Source organism: Bubalus kerabau, chromosome 2 (genome assembly GCF_029407905.1).
Source record: "Bubalus kerabau isolate K-KA32 ecotype Philippines breed swamp buffalo chromosome 2, PCC_UOA_SB_1v2, whole genome shotgun sequence".
In the NCBI taxonomy this organism is placed as follows: Eukaryota; Metazoa; Chordata; class Mammalia; order Artiodactyla; family Bovidae; genus Bubalus; species Bubalus kerabau.
In genome coordinates, this window is record NC_073625.1 from 9,520,043 (window position 1) to 9,545,913 (window position 25,871).

Here is a 25,871-nt window from a genome sequence, read left to right on the forward strand (position 1 = left end):
CGGCAAGCTAAATGACACACCCACAGACGCCATGCGAAGTTCCAAGGGTCAAAAAGAGGGCAGTGGCCCAATTTCTGGAAATCTCCACTCCTTCCCCCCAAATAGCTGGAATACTCCTCCCACTCATTAGCCTACGAAATTACCCACCCTCAATGGCACCCCACTCCAGTGCTCTTGCCTGGAGAATCCCATGGATGGAGGAGCCTGGTAGGCTGCAGTCCATGGGGTCGCTGGGAGTCGGACACGATTGAGTGATTTCACTTTCCCTTTTCACTTTCATGCATTGGAGAAGGAAATGGCAACCCACTCCAGTGTTCTTGCCTGGAGAATCCCAGGGATGGGGGAGCCTGGTGGGTTGCCGTCTATGGGGTCGCACAGAGTCGGACATGACTGAAGCGACTTAGCAGCAGCAGCATAAAAATGGACAACCCCAAATACTGCGGTCTCTTGCCTTCCAAGATGGTCCATATTCTGTCTGTGACGTGTGTTTCTCTCTAAATACACTCACTTCTTACTCATCCCTTTGTCTCTCACTGAATTTTTTCTGCAGTGAGACATCAAGAACCTGAGCTTCCTGAACTCCTGAAACCAGGTTTGTGATTTAGTTGGAAGATCATGGGTTCAAGTCCCAGTCTGGGTTACACAGTTTCAAGCTTACTGGCCTCCTTCCTCCTAACCACTGTTGAATCCATCCGGAATTGAGAGAACATGAGCCTGCTGTGTGGTTCAAGAAGTAGGTCCTTGACTATGCCTCCCGAGCCAAGATCAGTTTGGTGGGTCTACTTTCCTCAAGGCTAAAATAAAAAGATTTGCTTAGATCAGTGCTTGGCAGGCTATGGTCTAGGGCCAGGTCTACCCACTGCCTGCTTTTGTAAATAAAGTTTGCCTGGGACACAGCCACGCTCCGTTTCCCCACATTCTCTATGGCAGCTTTCTGACTATAGAACAGAACTGAGTAGTCCCAGTTAGAGACCAGGCCACTCTCAAACCCAAAACACTGACTACCTGGACGTTGACAGAAATGTTTGGTGAGTTCTCATTGGATGAGTTCCAAGGCCCCTCTGGTTGTCGGGATCGGTGGTGAAGTGTCATGCTTTAGATGGCTTAGAATCTCACACGTCTACACCATGGTGGGGGTATGTGGATGCCCCCTGACCTGCCTGGAGGCTGCCTGCAGCTGGTCGCCATGGCCCCCCAGCCCTGCTTCAGGGGCTATGGCCAAAGAGAGGTGGTGGCAGGCGGGTAGGTTGTAAGTGCTACTCACCCATTAGGCTCCCCCAGGCAAGCTCAGTGGAGAAGGGATGGAGTCAAGGTGACTAACCAACATGGGCTGTCTCCAGCAAGATGGGAAATTGAGCCTCAGCCCAAATTTATGGCCGCCTCTGCTCTCTCACCAGCCCCCTCCCCACCCCTCTGCCACCCCCCACCACCGCCTTCTTCCCCACTCCCTGACATCCCTTCCAGAATCAACTGTTTGCACTCAAGCCTTTGTCACAGGCTACCTTGTGGGAAACCCAGATGAAGACTCGCTATCTGTGGCCCTGATGCACAGGTAGTTAATATACACATTGTTCTCATTGGCAGTCATGTGTCTTCCATTACTGACCATATTCTAATCCAAACAATGACGTTGGAAATTTTAGCTAATTTAGAGAAACAAAAGCTTGCTGCCAAGAGAGTGGCCTAGGAAATAGGGCTGAGTTCTGTGAACCAGGGTATCTTGGGGACCTTGATTCCCTTATCTGTACGGTTAGAGGATCACATGGCACGATACCCCCAGTATCTGAATGTTCCCAGCGCCATGAAATTGGATCCAAGTTGTCTTGCTAATCTCGTGGCAGTAAGGAAAACCAGACATTTCACAGTCTGAACTGCCGAGGTGTTTTGTGATAAGGTCTTGTTTTTTGTCCTTTCCTAATGTAGCAGTGGGGGGTAGGGAGGAAGTCCCCAGTGAGGAAAGACCAAGATGCAGAATTAACTACCTTGACCTCATTCTCTGGCAAACCCTCCTGTTCCCTGTCATCACCCCCTTGCCTCCCACCCCTGATCTCATCTCTCCATCCTTCTGGTACCCAGCTTACAACATCATGGTGAGCAAAGAGCAGAAAAATAATGAGTTTAATCCTATGTGCTTTGACTTCTGAAAGTAGGAAGATTTAGCAAAGTCTGTCTAGAAAGATTTTTAAAACTTCTTGGTCACCTGGGATGTGGCTTCTATCTTTGTAAATTATACCCCTGGAGAAGGAAATGGCAACCCACTCTAGTATTCTTGCCTGGAGGGTCCCATGGAAAGAGGAGCCTGGCGGGCTACAGTCCATGGGGTCGCAAAAGTAGGACACAACTTAGTGATTAAACCACCACCTCCAAGTCATACCCTTTACCCCTAAACTCAAAGAGTTGGAAGGAAATGTCTATTCACAATAAAATCATCATAAATAAGACTTAGGTATAACAAATATCATTGCTATCATAAATATCAGATGTAAATATTTATTAAGAACCTGTTGTGTGTACCCCTAAGAACAGAGCATGGTGAGTAACTGGGCAGAGACCACAGTCACTGGGTAAATAATCTCTTTAATAAGTATAACATTGCACAGGACGACAAGGGCTGTGCAGAAAAGGTACTGGTAGGCCTGACATGTGTGGTGGGTGCCTGATGTCCCTCAGGGCAGGTGGGGAGGGGTCTCCTGAGGTCTGGAAGGGGCGGATACATATCAAGTGTGCTGGATCCTGGGACAGACATGTGAGTAGAGGAAGTGGAGGCCAGGGTGGCCCAGGTACAGAGGCCAAGGAGAGAGTATAGGAGATGGAGCTGGAGATGCAGAGGGACAGGAGCGATCATCCATGCATTCATTCATCCATCACTCCCACGCATTCATTAGTTCACTCACTCATGCATTCATTCACTCACTCATTCAGCAAATGCATATCAAATTCCTCCCACGTCTGGGCGCTCTTGTGCGCTCTGCAGCTACAGTGATAAACAATACAAAGTTCTTGACTTTAAGAAGCTGACATCTTTTTGGTGAAGACAGATCATGAGCAGGCAAATGCATACATATTTAATATAATTCAGGCAGGGATAAGTGCTGGGGAGAGAAACAAAGCTGAGGAAACTTAGAGGGAGCTGTGGATGAGGCGGTGGGGAGATTTCAGGCCCTTTTGGTCCCTTGAACGTGCTGGACCAAAGAGCACCCTGGCCTCCCAGTCGCCTTATTAAGCCAAGAAGAGCAGAGAGCAAAGTCTCTACTCATTGTGGCCAAACAGAAATGACCTAGGAAGAGCAGGATTGTAATCTTCCAGTTTAAAACATTTTTGTGTATTGATTTGCCATCCTAGAAATGCAGGACCTTGGTGAGAGGAAACACCCTAGGGAGCAGGTTTGGGGTTCAGATTCCCCAGAGGGAGGGATGCGCTTGAAGCCCCTGGCCTGGCCGGAGGCAGAGAACTTCAGCCACCCTCCTCAGATAAACGGATAATCGGGAGGCAGAGGGGCTGTGGCTGAGGGGCCCGACAAGCTGGCAATTTCCTTGCAGCGGGTTCTCAGGCTGGAGACCACTAGGAAGGGGGTGGGCCTCTGGGGTGTTGGAAGAGGGCATTTCCAGGTGCTAGAGGGAAGAGAGGGCCCCAAGGCCGTTTTGAGTCACACTCCTGCTGACTAGACGTGAGCGGTGTGTTTGTGTCTCCACCGAGCCCAATGCACAGGTCTCAGTCTGCCCCTGGCCACAGAAACTCCTTTCTCGATATCCTGGCATTTGGAAAAGCACCCCAGAGTCTTGCAGGGGAGCATGTGGTCCCTGTCACCCCTGGAGATGCCCTGGAGTCCAGTTCCCATGAAAAGGTGTGAGTCTGTGTGTGCATGCCTCAAGCACATGTGTTCATGGGTGTAACAGATCACAGGCCAGTGCCAGAGAAGGGTGGAACCCAGTGCCTTTCCCAGGGAGCTCACGGTGTGGACGGGACCACGGACCGTCCTGGTTCAGGGTAAGTCTGAGATGCTCGGAGCGCGATGCACTCAGTTTGGTGGGTTGGGGGGTGTCAGGGACGGGCTTAAGGAGTGTGACCAGCTGACATCTGACACAGAAGGCAGGTGTGTGTGCGTGTGCATGTGTGTATAAAGCAGAGAGAGAGACTGAGAAAGAGAGAAGTCTCAAATGTAAAAGCTGCCTTGGGGATCACGTGAACGCCAAATAAACTCAACTTATAGATGAGCCCCGTATGCCCTGCATATTATTATGCCATTGCTGGTTTGCAGTTTGCATTTATTAAAATGTATCTTTTAAATTGTTGGTAAATCATTTAGAGCTGTACTTCTTAGTTCTTCTTTCTCACCGTTAGGCTCCGTGGGCTGTGTTGCTATGATCATGGACACGGAACAGGAGGGCACACAGGCCCAAGCGCGAGGTTGGAGGCGACAGCTATTCACGCCGGAGTCTCTGGGCGGGGTTGTGGTCACAGCCCCAGGCGCCGATGCGAAATCCAGATCATTCAACATCATCCGATTTGTATGCCTTTAAGGAAAGGTTAGTCAAGGCTATGGTTTTCCAGTGGTCACGTATGGATATGAGAGTTGGACTGTGAAGAAAGCTGAGTGCCGAAGAATTGATGCTTTTGAACTGTGGTGTTGGAGAAGACTCTTGAGCATCCCTTGGACTGCAAAGAGATCCAACCAGTCCATTCTAAAGGAGATCAGCCCTGGGATTTCTTTGGAGGGAATGATGCTAAAGCTGAAACTCTGGCCACCTCATGTGAAGAGTTGACTCATTGGAAAAGACTCTGATGCTAGGAGGGATTGGGGGCAGGAGGAGAAGGGGACGACAGAGGATGAGATGGCTGGATGGCATCACCGACTCGATGGACGTGAGTCTGAGTGAACTCCGGGAGTTGGTGATGGACAGGGAGGCCTGGCGTGCTGCGCTTCATGGGGTCGCAAAGAGTTGGACACGACTGAGCGACTGAACTGAACTGAAGGAAAGGTTAACTGGTAAAAACAAATGTACTGGATAAGTACTTTTTTCTTTTTTTTTTCTGATCAGTTTGCTGAGATTTTAGTGGAAAGTCTTGTGAGTCAAAGTGGCTTTAGAGGGAAAAGGTGGAAGGACTTGAGAAAAAAGTGGCTTCTGGGGCAGATGGGTCCTCTGGGTACCCTGCCCCTTTGGTTTCCACTGAAACCTTTGTAGGGAATACAAACGACTCTCCTGCCTGAATTGGGAAAGGGGAGGGGGTGGGGGCAGGTGGGAATGAAAAGAAAAAAATGTAGGGACTTGGGCACGCCCAGTGGAGGAGAACGTCAGTGGTACACCCAGGTGTCTGCTTCCCTGAGCCCTCTGGTTAGAGCCTTGGTGGGCTCTGCTGAACTCCTGCTCACCTGCTCTGCGCAGAGCGCATCCTCTGAAGAGGGGTAACCAACATGCCCCGGGAAAGATGGGACAGCCCCACCTCTCCCCGCAGGGGGAGAGTTCCACGCGCTGATTTTGACTTGCCCCGGGCTCAGGTCACAGCCCCAGGCTCCCCTCCACGTAGGCTGGGGACCTGTCCGTGTGAGCAGCGGGAGGAGAAAGCTGCCCTCCCAGATGCTGCAGTCCTGGTGATCCGTGGGACCGTGGTGCCACCTGATGGCCAAGACAGGGAGCAAGCTGGGGACTCGGGAGGGACAGGCCTGGACGGTCCCAGCCGGGGCCCCAGCTCTGGTCAGCACTGTGACTTGGCAGGTCTGACCTTGTGGTCTCGTGGTTCTCAACCTGCGGGCCACAGGGCTGGGGCTCCCAGGCTCCAGAAAATATCTGAGGGACCCACTCTGTGCTGGGTTCAGTAGCGTTGGTACAGTCAGGGAGTGTGTGTTGGGAGTGGTTCATCAAAGCAGAGGCTAAAAAGACTGGGCCCCAGTGAGTCTACACAACCGGAGGAGACAAGATTAACCCAGAAAAAAGATGCCCAGATGTTGCAGTTGATCGTGGGTGGGCTGGAGAGGGGAAACCACGCCCGGGGGCACTCAGAGGGGCAGTGAGTCCAGGGGCAGGGCTGCGTGGGGGAAGGAACTGGACTCGGTGGTATCGTGGGGGAGGGGGAGGTGACCCACTACCCCAAAAGAGCCAACTATGGTTCACGCCTCCTCCCTAGGCTGAATGGTCCAGCTCTTTCAGAGGTTCTTCCTGGCCTCACACACTGTCCTGGGATGCCTTTGAAGGACGCTCTAGGGGAAACCACAGCTTCTGTGGCCCCGTTTGCAGGTTAAAGTCCTGAGTAGGCTGAGGGTGCAGACGAAGTTGGCTCAGATAGGGGTGAGGTGAGGATGAAGAGGAAGGAGCCCCAGGCCAGCCAAGCTCCAGTCCCCGGGAGTCAGTGGTCCTGGGGATTCCCTACTGTGGGATGCTGCGGGGACCATAAGGGGGTGCAGGAGGAGCTGGAGGACTTCTTTCCCTTCTTTGAAGCCCCCTCTTCTTTCCCCAGCTCCCATCCTCCTTTCTCTCTCCTCTCTCTTTCAAATCTCCGTCTTTACTTCTTTCCTCTATTTCTATAAAACTTCTGTGCTGGATAAGCTCTTGAATTGGGGAAAACAAATAAAGTTTAAATTCCTTAAAAACTAGCCAGACTTCCAACTTTTGGGGGCAGTGATTATTTCCTTCTGGAAAAAAAGAAAAATTGCCAGCACCAGTCACCTGGCAGGGAATTTTGGCTGCCTTGGGCAGGATTTATACCCGGCAGGTTATCAGCATCATTGATATTGCTTCCTCCTTTCCTGGAGATGAGGGACTCAGAAGGAGAGGGAGAGAGAGAACGTCTCCAACAGGACAACTTTCAGGAGTTGATACGTAATGCCCTGCAGGTGGAGAATTCCACGAACTTGAGTTGCTTGACTGTGATGGACAGGCAGGGTAGAGAGGCGGAGAGGAGCTGCTCTGAGGATGGATCGTTTTCCTATGGTCCACGTGCGAGTCACGGGGACCTGTTCCAGGTTGCCTCCAACGGGACCTTTTGATGTTGCGTGGTGCCCGAAGAAGGGAGCCCAAGCTGAGAGCAGAGCAGTCCGAGGGTGGAGAGTGGGGTCCACATTTGAGTGGTTCCCTTTGAAGGACCCCAGTTTGTGGAATCTCCAGAGGACCCCTGGGACCCCCGTCGGAGGGTCAGCTTTCCCTAACTGCTAGGCTGGAGAGCAGAAGCGCTTGCCCTCAGATGGAACTGTTCTCTGGCTCAACTCTCCTCCCTGATCCCATCCCCTCCAAACCTGGCAGGACTCAAAATCACAGCCAGTGAATTGGGACAGGGGAGTCATGAGCCGAGAAGGACAGCAGAAGGGGCTTCACCTCCCAGAGCCTGGCTGCCCATCAGCCAGAGGAGGCCCCTTCCTCGGGAGCCCCCGACCTGCCCTCTCCCTGGGTCCTGGTCATCCGTCAGTCCCTGGACCCTTCCCAGAGCCACAGGAGGAGGCACGTAACTCAGATGTACCCAAAAGACTTTTTTTTTTCTGCCAGGAACTGGCATTTTCGTGTAGACATCAGGTCTACAAGTCAGCTGGAGATGGCTCATTGTGGTGTCAGCAACACCATGGAAATCCCGTGCAGTGCTGTCTCTGGAAATTCTCTAAATACACACTTGGGTCTGTCCCTCTGATCGCCCCACTGGTCAGATGCTTTTCCCTTCAGTCCAACGACTTTTCCTGGTTCAGTTTGTTAACACAGACCTTTAAGGCTTACAACTGAATTCTGAGAAACGGCTCCATCACTGTGAGATCTTCACCAGTTTCCTTTTTTGTCTTTTCTGCATCGCTTGCATTCTTTGGATATCAAAGAGAGCTTTGCAAAGGCTCCAGAGACAGGCAGGCATCCCCCTTGACCAGGAGCGCACATGGCAACCGGAGCTCCGGGGCTGGAAGAGACCTGAGAGGCCGTCCTGTCCTCACCCCATTCTGCAGGAGAGGAGACCGAGGCCCCGCACTGCGGGCTTGCGTGTTTCTGAGCAGCACCCGTGGCTAATCCTGGGCACTGTCCTGTGCACCAAGTGAAGGAAACTCAGTCTGTGCCAGAAGGTGTACATGGCGTTAAGACCTTCCAAGGAGTTTACGGCCAGTGAAGCCCCGCTGTGCTCTTGTCCTCGTGGGGGCCCAGTGTGCAATGGCTGCAAAGAGCAGGCTCCTTGGCAGTGCGTGTAGCCTGTTGCCTGCACGGCTGGCCCTAAGGGACCTGGAGACAGCCCTGCCCGGTGGACATCCGTGACTGGCATGCTGTCCCCAGTCCAGGCTCCATTCAGGTGTGCGTGGTGCCTCTGAAAAGCCCCAGGGCAGAGGCCAGGGTCCACACTGGTCAAGTCCTAATGTCCATCCACACCAGGCTGTAGAATAAAGAACATGTGACTGAGGCCCCCTGCACGGCCAAGTTCAAGTTCCCTCGCCGCCAGAAGATCCATATCTCCAAGAGGTGCGGGTTTACAAGGTTGAATGAGGATGAATTTGAAAACAGGTGGCCGAAAAGCTGCTCACTGGGGTCAGATACATCCCTAATGACAGCCCCCTGGACAAATGACCAGTCCTGGACGCATGAGAGCCTTGGCGCTGTCCCCTCCTTACTCACGCCCACCAATGAATCCTACTTTCCTGTTGAAGAAAGAAAAAATAAAAGACTTCCCAAGGCGAAAACAGGATTTTATATTTTCTTTCTCACATCCACATGAAAATACTGAAGTGGCTTGTATTAAGACCAGGAAGAAAGATGTTTCCTTTTTGTTTATCTTTTTAAAATCCCCGCAGAGCTACTGATGCGAGAAAGTGCAGGACAAGGAGGCAAGGGGCCACTTTGAAGCGAAGGGCTCAGAAAGCCTATCCACACAGTCTCCCTCCAGAAATCAAACCAATATTGTAAAGTGATCATCTTTCAATTAAACATAAATAAATTTTTAAAAAATTTCCCTCCAATCCCTGTGCTTGAAAAGCATAGGAAGGTAATTAGACTTTACAAGGCCATGACTTTACAAACCCTGCCTGACTCCTCCCTTCTGCCTGGCTGGATACCACCCATGATTTATCTGTGTGTTAAGAATCCATTTTTAGGGAGATTTTCACGGGCAGGTTTTTTTTTTTTTAAGTCTTTACTGAAATTGTTACAATATTACTTCTGTTTTATGTTTTGTTTTGTTTTGTTTTTTAGCCAGGAGGCATGCGAGATCATGTGGAATCTTAGCTCCCTGACCAAGGATCAAACTTGCGCCCCCTGCATTGGAAGGCGACGTCTTAATCACTGGACCACCGTGGGGAGGTCTCCTCGTGGCCAGTTTATGAGGACTGTGTCTTTGGAGGCAGCATGGCTGGGAGCAAGTTTAGACCATTTGCTTTTAGATGTGAGGAGAAAGGAAGATGAAGTACGTTTAAAATATGCGACTTACAACCAGCACAGGCTTGAACTGCCCAGGGTGAGGGGGCAGAAGGACTCTTTCCATCCAAAGGGAGGAGGGGCGTCCGTCAGTGAAGAAACAGCCTCTGTTTGAGAAGAGGCCCAGCTTCAAGTTTCAGACGCTGGCGTGCGTTTCCTGTCTGTAATGTAAGTTTCAAGCTCTTGGTGTGTGCTTTTGCACTCCGAAATAAACAGAGCACCTGGATTTCATCAGTCAGATGGTAACAGAATCAGGCTCCCAGGTCCCCCGCACGTCCCCACCCCCAGGTAAGGGCGAGCCGTGAGCCAACCAGGAGAGTCCAGACAACCTGGTTCCTTGTAGACTGACTCCGAATAAACAGCCTGTAGCCGCCGTGGGCCCAGGGGTCTCTTTGCGGCTCTCGTGGCCATTTCTCCAGAGCCTCGCGTGACCTTGAAGTGCCCGGGGACTGAGTTGGGATTTGTAGTACGTGTTGCCCAGAAGTTTGGCTCGAAGCTCCCGTTGGCCAGCGCAGTGTGTTCCGTGATCTACATCTGATCTCCGATCTGAAAACATTTTGGCACTTTCTTTGGGTTGAAAATAGTGGCAGGAAGAATTTGTTTTCTCCTGAATGAAGACGTTTGCTTTTGGACATCTGCTCCTTTGTGCAAGGGCTGAAAGGAGGTCACAGGCTCTGCTCGTCACAGGACCGGCTGCTTGGGCAGCCAGGCTGGGCTCTGGGTGCGCGATGCTGCGGACACGGCGCTCAGAAGGCGGGGAGGTCAACGCCGCCAGGGATTCCCGCGGTGAACCTCGTAAATACTTGGCGATAAGGCAGCTAAAACAAATTGTTTGTATAAGCACCTGGAAAGAGGCTCAGGGGCGACCAGGAGCCAGTGGATTTGCTGAGACGTTCACACGGACTCAGCTGCTCCCTGTTCTGGAACGGGCCTTATGGGGTCCAATGGGTCGTGAGTGTCTGGATTGGTCCCCTGGGAGCAGGATGTCTCACCAGGGAGCTCTCTTTGTCTCCCTGTGGGAGGGATGCAGACACAGAAGGAGACAATGAGTGGACCCAATGATGGGGTGGAGGACCCTGAGCGGCCACGGCTGTCGCTGGCCAAACACCAGGCAGAGTTGTCCTCAACGTCGCCCCCTCCTGCTTGATGAGTTGCTTTGGAGCAATCATTGGTTTTCTTTTGGTCTCAATTTGACAAAGCAAATCTATCTATCATTTTGATTTTCTGTTTTAAACAAACAATTACAATTATACAGCAAAGTGATTCAGTTATACATATGTGTGTATATATATATATGAATGTACATATATACGTAGTCTTTTTTATATGCTTTTCTATTATGGTTTATTACAAGATATTGAATATAGTGGGCTTCCCTGGTGGTTCAGTGGTAAAGAATCTGCTTGCCAATGCAGGAGACATGGGTTCAATCCCTGGGTCAGGAAGATCCCTTGGAGAAGGCAGTGGCAAACCACTCCAGTATTCTTGACTGAAGAATACCATGGACAGAGGGGCCTGGCAGGCTACAGTCCGTGGGGTCACAATGAGTTGGACATGACTGAGACTTATGACTGAGTCGGACTAAACAACGACAACAACAAAACTGGGATTAGGAGGAACTAAAGGAGCAGAAAAGGGAATAAAGAAATAAAGGGACATGTACATAAAACTATAGCGTAAGGAGGGGTGAGGCTGGCTATCTCATATTCTGTAACAGACAAGGGTCACATTCCAAGAAATCTAAGGCTGGCCTTCCTGATACCACAGGAGCTTGGAGGGAGGACTTCAGGAAAATATCTGCCTTTGTTTTTCTAATGTTTCCTGATGGCTGGGACTTCTTCTTTTACGCCAAATTGCTTTTGAAGCTGAGCTGAAAGGCAAGATAATACAGAAAAGGTGAAAAATGACCTCAGCGGGTGAGAACAATGAACTTGGTTAAACACAGAGGCACTGGGTGTGTACGTGTGTATAATGCTGACCCTTGGTCCAGAGACCAGCTTCAAAGGCACAGTGGCATGGGATGACACAGATGAACCGGGTTCCTGTGAGGAACAGGAGAATAACCCCCTTGCGTCAAACCCCTTGATGACTTCCCATGACCCCAGGGGTCAAGTCCAAGGCCTTAACATGCATTGGAAGACCCTGTACCCTCACCTGTGACACTCACTCCCTCATTCTCTGTGGTTCAGACATACTGGACTCCACTTGGCTTTAAATACAGATGATCTCTCTCTCTCCTCAGGAATTGCCCCACACAGGTCTCCACTGAAGCCTCTCTTCACTGTTCACATACTATGTAATGAGCTTTTATCACATGCCAGCCACTGTGATAAGTGCCTGAGTCACCAGGGTAAACAAACAAACAAACAAAAAGGTCCCCTGCCTGCCTTCACTGTGTAAGTGGCAATCAGACTTGAACCACACGCTAAATGATGTGAGGGAGACGCATACAGTGCTAAAAGAACGTGAGATGAGCAGAGATCCGGACAAAGAGGAAGTGGTGTACTTTAGGGCTTCCCTGGTGGTTCAGTAGTAAAGTATCTGCCTGCAAAGCAGGAGACACAGGAGATGTGGGTTCGATCTTTGGGTCCCGAAGATCTCCGGGAGGAGGAAATGGCAACCTGCTCCAGTATTCTTGCCTGGAAAATTCCATGGACAGAGGAGCCTGGCGGGCTACAGTCCAAAGGGTCACAAAGAGTTGGATACAACTGAGTGACTGAGCACACATTCACACACTTACAGGGAACAGTGTGTGCAAAGGCCTGTGGTGGGGGAGGGGGCATGGCTTATTTCAGGAACTCCAGAAGGGCTCGCATGGCTGGAGTGCAAACACCACTGGATAGAACGGATGTGGTGTGGGATGTCCCTGCTTTCTCGTTTTGGTGCCATGCATGCAGAGCTGTTCTAGAGGCTAGAACTAGAAAGTTTAGCTAGAGTCAACACTTCCTCAACAAGCACTAATTGGGCAGTTCTACTGTGTTGAGTAGTGTGCGGAGATGCATAAGGCTGACGTGGTCTGTGACCTCGTGTGGGGCCATACAGACAAATAACCAAGTGGTACCACCCAGGGGAGCGCCCGCATTGGGTGTCATACTGGAGCCCGTGGGAGGCAACTGAGCCAGACCTGGGAGGACGTGATGACTGGCTGATTTAGAAGCATGACAGGGAACTTGCCCAGTAAACAGTCAGGAGGAACATTCCATTCAGACTGAATACCACCGGGTGTGTCTATGGAGCCCAGAGCACCTGGGAACATGTGTGAACGCATCTCTCTTGTTAGGGATATTTCACTCCTGAGAAAGTTTAAGAAGCTCTGGAGACAACTTAGGCTTTGACAAGTGGGCTGGCCTCCTAGGTCCGCCACTTCCGAGCCACCTGACAGGAGCCTGGGCCTTGTCTGTCAAATGGTGAGACGTTGGTGCATCAAGTTGTCCTCACGAACCAGTGAGGCAATAGACCAGTGCTGGGTAAAGGTCAGTCACTGCCTCGTTTCCTTGAAATACCTGCCTTTACTTCAATGTCCCTGAGGTCTGTCCTGGGGTGGGTAGAGGGAATCAGGGAAGAGACTGGGATGACAGCGTTTTGAGATGAACTGTTTTGCTGAGGATCTCAATTTCATTAAGAAATGTGATGTGAGACGGTTGGACGGCATCACTGACGTGATGCACGTGAGTTTGAGCAAGCTCGGGGAGATGGCGAAGGACAGGGAAGCCTGGCGTCCTGCAGTCCATGGGGTCGCAGAGAGCTGGACACGGCTGAGCGACTGAACAACAGCGACAACAATGTGAAGAAACACTGATCTCTCATGCCAGAGGAAGGGAGTTAAAACACGGGGCCAGGATCCCCCCGGGAGCTGTTGCCTGGGAAAGCACGCTAAGTGGCGTTTCTTCTTTCTGCTGTCCCCCTGGTATCCTTCAAGTCCGGCTTTCTTATTTTAACCCTCAACTTGCTCTGGCTTCTTTGAGGAACTGCAGTCACAAGGGAAGAGATGTGGAAAGACTCCCCACCCCACAGACAATGCTGCCACTCTCCCAACCCAGGGCTCGAACCCACGTCTCCTGCATCACAGCCAGATTCTGTACTGCTGAGCCACTGGGGAAGCCTTACTAGCATTTTGAAGCATTCTCCTTCTGCATGTTGTCTGACCATTTCTTTTACTTTATCAAATAAAGTCACAGATAAGTGATTTTCAGTTGGTAAAAAAAGTTAAAAATCATGCATAGGGTTTTCTATTACAAGAGTAACACACCAACTGATAAATCTTCTGTCAACTCCTATGGAGAATTTACAATGAAAGAGTCTGTTTGTTTTCTGGTTTATTTATTTATTTGATTGTCTTAACTCTTTTTTTTTCATACATTTCAAGTTATTTTTGTTTATGTCATGTATGCTATTTTGGATAAGCAAGTCACTTTAAAAAATTTTTACTGCCAATTGCTCATACAAAGTCAATCACATTCATTAATTAACTCAACAATTCCCATGGAAGTTCCATTATTTGAGGAAGGCCAATCTTCACTGCAACATCAGAAGAACAAACTTTTCATGAAAAAGTAATAAACGCAATTCTTTCAAGCAGTCGCTGGTCCTGACATTTATGCTCATTTGGAAAAATAAGGATATTGTCTCCTTTGGCGAGGAGACCAGATTAGGAGACTTTCTTCCCGAGGTGCTGCAGATTCGCTGTCCCTTGAGAACAATAAGGACAGCTTTGCCTGAATTGCTAGGGAATGCTTCTCTCTCTGCGGAAGAGTAGCGCTGGCAGGTACAGAGTTAGCCCAGAGGGTGCTGACATCCTGAATTTCCTTTGTTGGCCATCTTTACAAGTCACTCCTACTGCTCAGCCTTGCAGTGCTCCTCTAAAAAATGAGAGGCTGGATCAGAAGATGACAAGGACAATGATAACCCACACCCAATCTCACTCGGCCTTCATCATCGCCCTCTGATGTCAGGGGTGAGGTTTGTGTCTCATTGCTCAGATGAAGCAACTGACTTGAGAACTCGAAAAAATTCACATGACCCCGAAGTGGTATAACCAGGCCTATTGACTCCAAGGTTCTATTCCAACAGAACCTTTTAAAAATAAGCCATTACTTATCAAAGCTCTCATTACCTCCTTGCCAGGACAAAGCAAGAGTAACACGTGGGTAGATAAAAAAGAATGAAATAATGCCATTTGCTACAATGCAGATGGACATAGCAATTGTCATACTAAGTGAAGTAAGTCAGAAAGAAAAAGACAAATACCATATGATATCACTTATATGTGGAATCTAAAATATGACACCAAAGAACATATCTATGAAACAGGAACAGACTCACAGACATAGAGAATGGACTTAAGGTTGCCAAGGGGGAGAAGGTTAGGGGACAGATTTGGGATTAGCAAATGCAAACTATTATGTAGAGAATGGATAAATAAGGTCCTGCTGTATAGCACAGGAGCTATATTTAATATATTGTGATAAACTGTAATGAAAAATATATATATGGATAACTGAGTCACTTTGCTGTACAGTAGAAATTAATATGACATTGGAAATCAACTATACTTCAATAAAATAAAATTTTTAAAAAAGAGTATATTTATATGGGTAGGTAAAGGCCAAATTACTTCCATAATAAAATATTAGAAATCTACCCTGCATTCTTGAGGGGAAAATATGGATTCTCTAATGCAGAATTATATGTCTATTTGGTCTAGCTTGTTCACTGAGTTTTACAAGTCTTCTAAATCCCTGATGATACACATACATATTTTTTTGTCTTCTGGATCATTCAAATATAAAAAAGAGTTCTTTTTATCAAGAAAAATATTCCAATATGATGGTGGACTTACTTTTTCTCCTTGAAGATTGACTTTTGTAATCACTTTGTGTATTTTGAGTCTATTTTTAGACTTATGCATCAATCTTAGTCTCTATGGATGCTACCAAAAATACCATAGACTGGGTGGCTTATAAACAACAGAAATCTATTTCTCACTGTTCTGGAGGCTAGAAGTCCAAGATCAAGATGCCAGCAGATTTGATGTCTGGTGAGAAATATCAATAACCTCAGATATGCAGATGACACCACCCTTATGGCCGGCAGAAAGCAAAGAAGAATCAAAGAGCCTCTTGATTAAAGTGGAAGAGGAGAGTGAAAAAGTTGGCTTAAAACTCAGCATTCAGAAAACTAAGATCATGGCATCTGGTCCCATCACTTCATGGCAAATAGAAAGGGAAACAGTGGAAACAGTGGCAGACTTTATTTTTTTGGGTTCCAAAGTCACTGCAGTTGGTGATTCCAGCCATGATATTAAAAGATGCTTCCTCCTTGGAAGAAAAGTTATAATCAACCTAGACAGCATATTAAAAAGCAGAGACATTACTTTGCCAACAAAGGTCCATCTAGTCAAAGCTATGGTTTTTCCAGTAGTCATGTATGGATGTGAGAGTTGAACTATAAAAAAAGCTGAGCACTGAAGAATTGATGCTTTTGAACTGTGGTGTTGGAGAAGACTCTTGAGAGTCTCTTGGACTGCAAGGAGATCCAACTAGTCCATCCTAAAGGAAATCAGTCCTGAATATTCATTGGAAGGACTGATGCTGAAGCTGAAAGTCCAATACTTTGGCCACCTGATATGAAGAACTGACTCATTGGAAAAGACCCTGAGGCTGGGAAAGATTGAAGGCAGGAGGAGAAGGGGATGACAGAGGATGAGATGGTTGGATGGCATCACTAACTCAGTGGACATGAGTTTGAGTAAGCTCCAGGAGTTAATGATGGACAGGGAAGCCTGACGTGCTGCAATCCATGGGGTTGCAAAGAATTGGACACGACTGAGCAACTGAATTGAACTGAACTGAGGGCGTATTTCCTGGCTCATAGACGGTTGTCTTCTTGCAGCATCCTCTCATAGCAGAAGAGATGAGGGAGCTCTCTGGGTCTCTTTTATAACCATTCCATTCATGAGGGCTCCATCCTCATGACCTAATCGCCTCCCCAAGACTCTGCCTCCAAATACCATCACATGGGAGATTTGGTTTCAACATACAAATTTGGGGGGATGGAGAAGGTTCTGAAGATTCCAGGAGAGAACATTTTATTTCCCTACCTTGCTGATTTTTGGAGGCTACCCACAGTACTTATCTTCTGGTCTCCTCCTCTGTCTACAAAGTTGGCAATGTCCAACATCAAAAATCTACAAACAATAAATTCTGGAGACGATGTGGAGAAGGGGAATGTTGGTGGGAAGGTAAATTGGTACAGCTACTATGTAGTTCACTATGGAGAACAGTATGGAAGTTCTTCAAAAAACTAGAAACAGAGCTGCCATATAAACCAGAAATCCCACTACTGTATGCCTGGAGAAAACCACAACTGAAAAAAGATCCATGCACCCCAATGTTCATTGCAGCACTATTTACAATAGCCATGGAAGCAACCTAAATGTCCAGTGACAGAGGGATGGATAAGGAAGACGTGGTACCTATACACAGTGGAATATTACTCAGCCATAAAGGAATGGAATTGTGCCCTTTGCAGAGACGTTGATAGACCTACAGACAGCCATGCAGAGTGAGGTAAGTCAGAAAGGGAAACATAGATATTGCATAATATCGCTTATATGTGGAAGCTAGAAAAATGGTACAGAGGATCTTATTAGCAAAGCAGAAATAGGGAACAAACATGGATACCAAGGAGGGAAGCGGGGCGGGATGAATTGGAGGTTGGGACTCACATATCAGATCAGATCAGATCAGTCGCTCAGTCGTGTCCGACTCTTTGCGACCCCATGAATCGCAACACGCCAGGCCTCCCTGTCCATCACCAACTCCCAGAGTTCACCCAGACTCACATCCATTGAGTCAGTGATGCCATCCAGCCATCTCATCCTCTGTCGTCCCCTTTTTCTCCTGCCCCCAATCCCTCCCACCATCAGAGTCTTTTCCAATGAGTCAACTCTTCACATGAGGTGGCCAAAGTACTGGAGTTTCAGCTTTAGCATCATTCCCTCCAAAGAAATCCCAGGGCTGATCTCCTTCAGAATGGACTTGTTGGATCTCCTTGCAGTCCAAGAGACTCTCAAGAGTCTTCTCCAACACCACAGTTCAAAAGCATCAATTCTTCGGCACTCCGTTTTCTTCACAGTCCAACTCTCACATCCATACATGACCACAGGAAAAACCATAGCCTTGACTAGATGAAACTTTGTTGGCAAAGTAATGTCTCTGCTTTTGAATATGCTATCTAGGTTGGTCATAAATTTCCTTCCAAGGAGCAAGCGTCTTTTAATTTCACAGCTGCAGTCACCATCTGCAGTGATTTTGGAGCCCAGAAAAATAAAGTCTGACACTGTTTCCACTGTTTCCCCATCTATTTCCCATGAAGTGGTGGGACCGGATGCCATGATCTTCGTTTTCTGAATGTTGAGCCTTAAGCCAACTTTTTCACTCTCCACTTTCACTTTCATCAAGAGGCTTTTGAGTTCCTCTTCACTTTCTGCCATAAGGGTGGTGTCATCTGCATATCTGAGGTTATTGATATTTCTCCTGGCAATCTTGATTCCAGCTTGTATTTCTTCCAGTCCAGCGTTTCTCATGATGTACTCTGCATATAAGTTAAATAAACAGGGATTGACATATATACACTACTATATATAAAGTAGATAACTAAGGAAAACCTATTGTCCAGCACAGGGAATTTTTCTACTCAATGCTCTGTGGTGATCTAAATCAGATGGAAATCTAAGAAAGAAGAGATATATGTATCTGTATCACATTCACTTTGTTGTACAGCAGAAACTGACACAATACTGAAAAGCAACTATACTCCAACAAAAATTCGTTAAAGATGTCAATCTTGTCACAACTCTCTGACTTTCTGCAGTCACATCTCCCTCTCTGATGACAACCAGGAAAGGTTCTCGCCTTTTAGGACTTGTATAATTCAGATCTTGACCTTATTCACATCTGCAATGTCCCTTTACCACCTAAGGCAACACAGGCACAGGTCCTGAGAATGAGGACGCGGACATCTGGGGGCCGTGATCATGATCCTATCTACCACGTTGACCAAGCCCCACCTGGTGATAGTTTAGGGATTTCTTTGGCATCAACAGGGGGGCACTAAATCTTCACTTTATAAAATAAAATACATTTGACTTTTGAAGAAAGATCTAATTTTATAAATCCTCTTTTTTCTTTCACAATGCAGTCGTACCTTCTCCACTCATCAGAACGACAAAAAGGTTTTTAAAAAATGTTATTACCTGTAGAGATGATTTGCATTCACAGTGCATAATGACATCATCCAAGGCAGGCCTTGGTTGAAACTGGCTCCTGCCTGGAAGGTTCAGACTTGCCTTTTGTCAGTGCCAAGGGATGAGCTGGCCCTGAGAGGCTGAGTAAAGGTAACTAATTAATTAGGTAATTAATGAAATTGGACTTCAGATGGAGCACATCCAGTTAATTACACTCTACAGTTGGTGGCATGCTCCCAGCAGTGGTCTTGTAGGGCTCCTCACTCACTTTGTTTTATTAATTTTCTCTGCTCATTTCTCATCCCTATTCCCAGCCCTTCTCCCATACGCATCTAATCTGATGTGTTTGATATGCAAGCCTGTGTGTATGTGTGTGTGTGTTCTTAGGAGCACACCCCCAAGGGAGGGCTTTCCTACCTGCCGCCATATGCATTTCTGATATGGGAGACTCACTGCCGGATGGTACCCCTGGGCAGCTGTCCCGGTTTTCTCGGGCAAGAGCCTTGTCTGACTTCGACTACTCTGAGAAGTGTGAGCTAGTGTTTTCCTTTAATTTGAGTTGGTTTTTTTTTTTTTTTTTGTGCTTACTGGGGAAATGGAACATCTTGCATACTTGTTAGTCAACAGAATTGAAGCCTTATCAGCTGTCAGGGGTAAATTCAATACTTACCTGTCTCTTCTTGTATCTGGAGGAAATGCAGCTTCCAGGGACCTTACTTACAGGTCTCTTGGCTACTGTGGGAGTATCTTCTGAATCATGGTCCTGGTAAGTGACCTTCAGTCTTCAAGTTCAGGGCTAGTTTTCTTCTTTCATAAATTATTTCCTATGTTGAATTTCTTGTGACATTATGACTCATGGTAGAGTTTTGATGGGGACATTCCATTTGATAGATGTTGTGGTGCTGTCTTTTCTTTTCCCACCGAGCCCCTCATCCAAGACACCCAAGCACATGGAACTACACACACTGTTCTTCCTGCCTGCCCGCTCCAGCCTTGACCACAAGGTATTTCCCTCTGCAGCTTCCTTGCTGCCTCTCCCATTGGGTTAATGGATCACAGCCCTGGATGCATATTAAAGCTAACTGGAGAGATCATTCAAGCTTCAATTACTCAGCCTCCAGCACCAAATACAAGGTCTCAACTGGATACTACTTAGATGGGTCGACTACCAAGGAGAAATTGGACAATGATTCACAACAGAGGTGAGGAAGAGTATGTCTAGGAACAGAGGAGATCCATTAGGGCATCTGTTAGTATTACCATGCCCTGAAATTAAGGTTGATGGAAAACTACAACAACCCCCTCCAGACAGGACTGGTAATGGCCCAGAAACTTGAGGAATGAAGGTTTGGTTCACTCCACCAAGTTAAGAACCACAACCAGCTGAGGTGCTTGCTGAGGGCAAAAGGAATACAGAATGAACAGTACAAGAAGGTTGTTATAAATACCAGCTATGGCCACATGACCAGTCACAGGAATGAGTATTTGTGACTAATTGTCATGAGTATTTTCTCCTTATTTTGTAATGAATATATTAGTGTGTGCACATGTATGCATACAGATAACTTTATTTTCTTCTTCTTTTATTTCCTTATTATGTAGCATAAGATGTATTGAATTTGTATCATAGTATTTAAGTACTGTTAATGTTGCACCATCATATTTAGGTTACAGGATATCAAGGAGAAGTACAACATCACCCAAGGACTTTGCATCCTCTTCTGGGGAAGGGGCTAGCATGCTTTTGGTTGCCTGAAAGATAGTTGTATCATGTTGGGGGTGGGGAGTGGCTGTAACCTCGTTACTGTCTTCATTTGGAGATTAAGTATGGTTTAAGAACAATGTGTGGGTGTCAGTAATGCCTAATGCAGCACGGGAGCCGTGTTAGGCATTACTGACATGTGGGTGCAAAACTCACACACAGAGTGGACCCTCAGGATTAATTTTATGTATCAACTTAGCTGGGCCATGGTGCCCAGATGTTTGGTCAACCATTATTCTGGATGCGTCTATGAGGGTGTTTTGGGGTGAGGTTGACATTCAGATTAATGGATTTTGAGTAGAGCAGATTGCCCTCCTTAATGTGGGTGGGCCTCACCCAATCAGCTGAAGGCTTGAAGGGAACAAGACTGGCCTCCCTGTGCGAGAGGGACTATTGCGCTTGAGCTGCAACATGGGCTCTTCTCCCGGTCTCTGGGCATTTGGGGTTGAATCTAGTTATAGGTCTAAAGTCAAAGAGGGGTTGGGGGAGGGTCCTGAGGGGAATCAGCAGGGTCCTGTGAGGCACCTGTTTCAGGGGAGACCCTGACTGTGTCCTCAGGTAATTCAGGGTTAATCTCCTCAGAGCCCATCATGAACCAGCTGTTTCCTTTCCTCTCCACAATCCTTACTGCCTGTAGTAGTTACTCAATAACTGTTGAGTTGATGGAGACTTCAAGAATGAACTTATGGTAACCGGGGGGAAGGGTGTGGGGGAAGGGACAGTCAGGGAGTTTGGGATGGACATGTACACACTGCTGTGTTTAAAATGGATAATTAACAAGGCCCTTCGTATTGCACATGGAACTCCGCTCAGTATTATGTGGCAGCCAGGATGGGAGGGATTTTGGGGGAGAATGGATACATGTATGACTGAGTCCCTTTGCTGTCGACCTGAAACGATCACAGCATTGTAATCTGGTATGAAAGTGAAATTGTTAGTGGCTCAGTCATGTCCAACTCTTCGTGACCCCACTGACAGGCTCCTCTGTCCATGGAATTCTCCAGGCAAGAATACGGGAGTGTGTTGCCATCCCCTTCTCCAGGGCATCTTCCCAACCTGGGTCTCTTTCATTGCAAGAAAATTCTTTATCATCTGAGTAACCAGGGAAGCCTGTAATCTGCCATACTCCAACATAAAACAGAAAGTTTTTTAAAAAGTAATAATTGTTGAGCTGAAGAAAGAGCACAGGAAGAAAAGCAGTGTTTAAAAATGTGAAATCCTGGAAATTCCCTAGCCCGTCCTTTAGTCCCAGCACAGTCAGTGCCAGAGAGGAGCGACAATCAGCCTTGCTCTTAGAATCCACAGACCAGCACCCTCATCGCCACCCCCATCATCCCCCCTCCCCCATCTCCAGGCTCCTTCCCAGGTTATTGTTGCTGCAAAGGGAAGTCGGGCTCCTGTTCCTAATGCCTGCCAACCCCGCCCAGCCAGGCCCCACAAGAGAGCCGTGGTCCCCAGACTTGTCAGTGACAAAGGCCCTCATTGTTCAGGCTTTGGGATGTTTTCCTTCCTTATCTGGATCCCTGCACAGAAAAAGCCCTGAAGACCACGTTCTCTCCTAGAACTCTGAAAGCCTGAACAACTGTGTCTGTCCTGGGAGAGGAGAGTGAAGAGCCGGAAGTGGGGTGATCAGTCACCGCCTGGCGAGGCTCCAGGGCTGAGAGCCCAGTGCATGCCCCCCGCCCATATCTTCCTTGGCTTGCAATCTGAGGCTGCTTGGAAAAGGCCAAGCAGGATGTTGGAGGAGGGGCGGGCAGAGGAGAGGAGCAGGCCTGGGGGACCCTCAAGGTTTCTGAAGTTCTTTTAGGGACACAGGCCTCCAGCTTTCAAATACCGTAAATCAGGACAGGATGCATCCATTGAGCTCCCCAGCCTCCATGGACGGAGGCCATTGGGAGGGTTAGAAACTTCCCTGTTCCTCCATGATCTTCCCTGATAGCTCAGTTGGTAAAGAATCTGCCTGCAATGCAGGAGACCCCAGTTTGATTCCTGGGTCAGGAAGATGCCCTGGAGAAGGGATAGGCTACCCACTGTAGTGTTCTTGGGCTTCCCTTGTGGCTCAGCTGGTAAAGAATCTGCCTGCAATGCGGGAGACCTGGGTTCAATCCCTGGGTTGGGAAGATTCCCCTGGAGAAGGGAAAGGCTACCCACTCCAGTATTCTGGCCAGGAAAATTCTAAGGACTGTATAGTCCGTGAGGTTGCAAAGAGTCGCACATGACTGAGTGACTTTCACTTTCACTGTTTGTATGACAGCTGGGAGGATGGCATGGCAGGGTGACCTGGAGGCGGAAGAGATCTCAGGACAGCCTGTTGGGTGATGGGCTTCCCGGGTGCCTCAGTGGGTAAAGAATTCACAGGAGAGGTGGATTCAATCCCTGGGTCGGAAAGATCCTCTAGAGAAGGAAATGGCAACCCACTCCAGTGTTCTTGCCTGGGAAATCCCACAGACAGAGGAGCCTGGTGGACTACAGCCCATGGGGTTGCAAAGAGTCAGGCACGACTTCGGGACTGAGCACACATGTGGCATGATGGGGTGACCTTAGGAGGGGGCTGTGAGCTGGGCTGATGGCACAGCACCCTTGCCCATCTGAAAGAGCGTGCAGGGCAAAGGAGGCGGGGCTCACAGCCCATTTCTGCCCACTCAGCACAGACACCCCTCCTGCCCATGACTGCTGCAATCTGCCCTAAGGACACCGAGGCACCCACCCATCCAACTGAGAGGGGACGAAGGGGGCCCTGCCTTCCCCACCCAGCCTCCCAGATGTATGTGGGGGTAGCTCAGTGATCTCATCTCCTTGGCAGCGTCCCTCTTCACCAGGTGACCCTTCCTCCCCCCAGTCACCTGTGAGCCCCCCATCATTCCCCCCACCTCCTGCCCCACCCTTGGGACTTTAAGGAGGGGCACCGCCATCCACCAGGAAACCAGCTTCCTCTAAAGCCCACCCCCCATCAGTCAGCCGATGGTTCAGGTGTGTGAACTGACACACACCTGCAGGGCAGGTGACAGGGGTGACTAGAAGCAAGATCTCCAGGGCACACGGAGTGGCCTTTTCTTCTCAGAACTAACTCACCCGTTAGACTCTTCACAGGTGATTCCCTCCAGCCATCATCCTCCACTCCTACCCCTCTCCCGGCCCCCGGGGAATTCTTCCCACACAGAGCCTCCTTCTCTGTCCTTCCCTGGCAAATTTCACTCTACTTTCAGAAGTATCACCAGTGAAGGGGTGTGGGATGCTGGGGAACAGTTGCCAATAAATACTGCCCTGAGATGGTCACTCAGATCCGTCAAGGGCCGGTTAAATTCAAGGGCCCTTGGGCTCTGCTTGATTGGAGGCTGTATAAGTGGTAATTGGGTGGTTAATTTCAGTAATTTTTAATAACTGCAGTTTCCACATTTGTGGTTCCAGACAGTGGAGCGTGACTTTGAAGGTGTGGGATATCTGTCATCTTGCAGAGACACTGATTGGAATCACCCCTAGGATTCTGGTTGGCGGATGCAAGGCTAGATTGATCCATGTCCAGGGTTCTGTCCCCAGAACCCCCAAGGAGAGGGGTCGGGGAGTGGCTTGTCAGCTGCAAAGGTGGCGTTGTTCCTCTCTACGCCGAGCCACCCTGCCTCCTGCACTGCCCACCCATCCCCACGGAGGGGGCTGGTTGCACTTGACTCCAACTGTTCCTGTGCATGAGACCCTGGAGCAGAGGAGGAGAACGCGAGGTTCACGCTCTATGGTGAGGGGCAAATCCCCTCTCCTCTCTGAGCCCTCAGCTTCTCGCCTGTGTAATGAGGGGTCAGGGCTGGCTTCGGGCAAAAGACACTACACGTCTGAGTGATGGGACTCAGCTCTAATGCTGTGTGACCGGGGAAGTCTAGACTCTGTGCACTCAGCGTCCTCTTGCTGAGAACAGACCTGCAGACTAGGTTTTTCCAGATTAAGCTTGGCTGATGGACCGGGAGAAGAGGCTTACATCCTTCCGTGTTGTCAACAGAGTTCGACAATATATTCATTTAACTTATAAATAGACATAACACTTTTCTATTTGTTGGAGAAAGGAGGCTGGAGGGCTGAAAATATCCTGTAGGGATTCGATGTTTAGTGGCTACATCTTACAAAGGATACGTTATGGTTGGATTGTGTCCTCCTAAACACATGTTGGAAATTTGTTTTAGATGAGTGTTCAGTCCTGTTCTATCTATTCATAATAATTCTAGATGGGATCCTCTCACCCGGCCAATTAAAAATACCTGCTCTGAGGCTGGCCATAGATTTAAGTTTTCTCTTAGGGTCATTTAAACTCAATTGGAGTGATGAGCTAAGTTTCAATAAAAAATTAACTTCTCAGCTATTAAAAGGAAACCTCCTACAATTATGGGGAGGATCTACATGGTTAACACCACGCTATGGTCATTTAAGTTTAAAGGCTCATCTATGTTGGGAACAGTTAAATCATACTAAAAATGATCAACCTGGTAATTATGAGACAAGGCTGTGTGCTTTATGAACTATGCCTGTTATTACCCTTAGAGAGAGTGATTGGTATGGAACTCAGTGGATTTGTGGCACTAATTTATGGCCTTGACATCTACAGGGATGATACGAAGGTGTAGCCTGGGATTCCCATGAATTTAAGGTCATACATGTTAACAAATTACAGGTAACCCCAACCAATCTACCATTGGTATGATCCCAATGGGTCAAAGATCTGTATTCTACTGGTATGACCATTTAGCAGCTTGTGTGTGTGTGTGTGTGTGCCTTCAATGGGGTTGGAGGATGTAATTGACCTTGACAACTTTCATAAGCTTTAAATGATAGTAACCGGGCTGTTAGCCTATTGAATTCTGAGATCTCTATGATGAGAAAGGCAGTGCTACAGAGCTGCAAGACCCTTGACACCTTACAGCATCTTGGGGAGATATCTGTGCTATAATTCAAACTGAATGCTGTATTTTTGTACCTGATAAATCCTTTAATGTAACACATTTGAACCTCATGAAAAATCTGCTTTAAGTGACCCTTCCCTAGTCTTGACAATCTTTAAAAAAAAAACTGGTGTGGGAGGCTCATGGCTCATGGCTATTTACTTTTAATTCCACTAATGTTATTAACTATACCATTTGTATTTTGCTTGTTCACAAGATTTTTATTTCTTGTATTACTAAGTATATGACTGAGCCTTCAATGGAAATGATGACTAGACTTGAAGCAGTTGATCAAATGTATAGTTCGATATATGATCAATGATTGTAATAGTGTAACTCTAGAAGGCAATGGCAACCCACTCCAGTACTCTTGCCTGGAAAATCCCATGGACGGAGGAGCCTGGTAGGCTTCACTCCATGGGATCACGAAGAGTTGGACATGACTGAGCGTCTTCACTTTCACTTTTCACTTTCATGCATTGGAGAAGGAAATGGCAACCCACTCCAGTGTTCTTGCCTGGAGAATCCCAGGAATGGGGGAGCCTCGTGGGCTACCAACTATGGGGTCACACAGA

General features: G+C 48.0%; 1 non-coding gene across 1 annotated transcript; it reads left to right on the plus strand.

Annotated features, from left to right (window-relative positions):
- Positions 1-8,060: 8,060 nt before the first annotated feature.
- Positions 8,061-8,195, plus strand: LOC129645149 (small nucleolar RNA SNORA70). Its single transcript, XR_008711238.1, has one exon. It is a non-coding gene; the product is annotated as a small nucleolar RNA SNORA70 (small nucleolar RNA).
- The last annotated feature ends 17,676 nt before the right edge of the window (positions 8,196-25,871 follow it).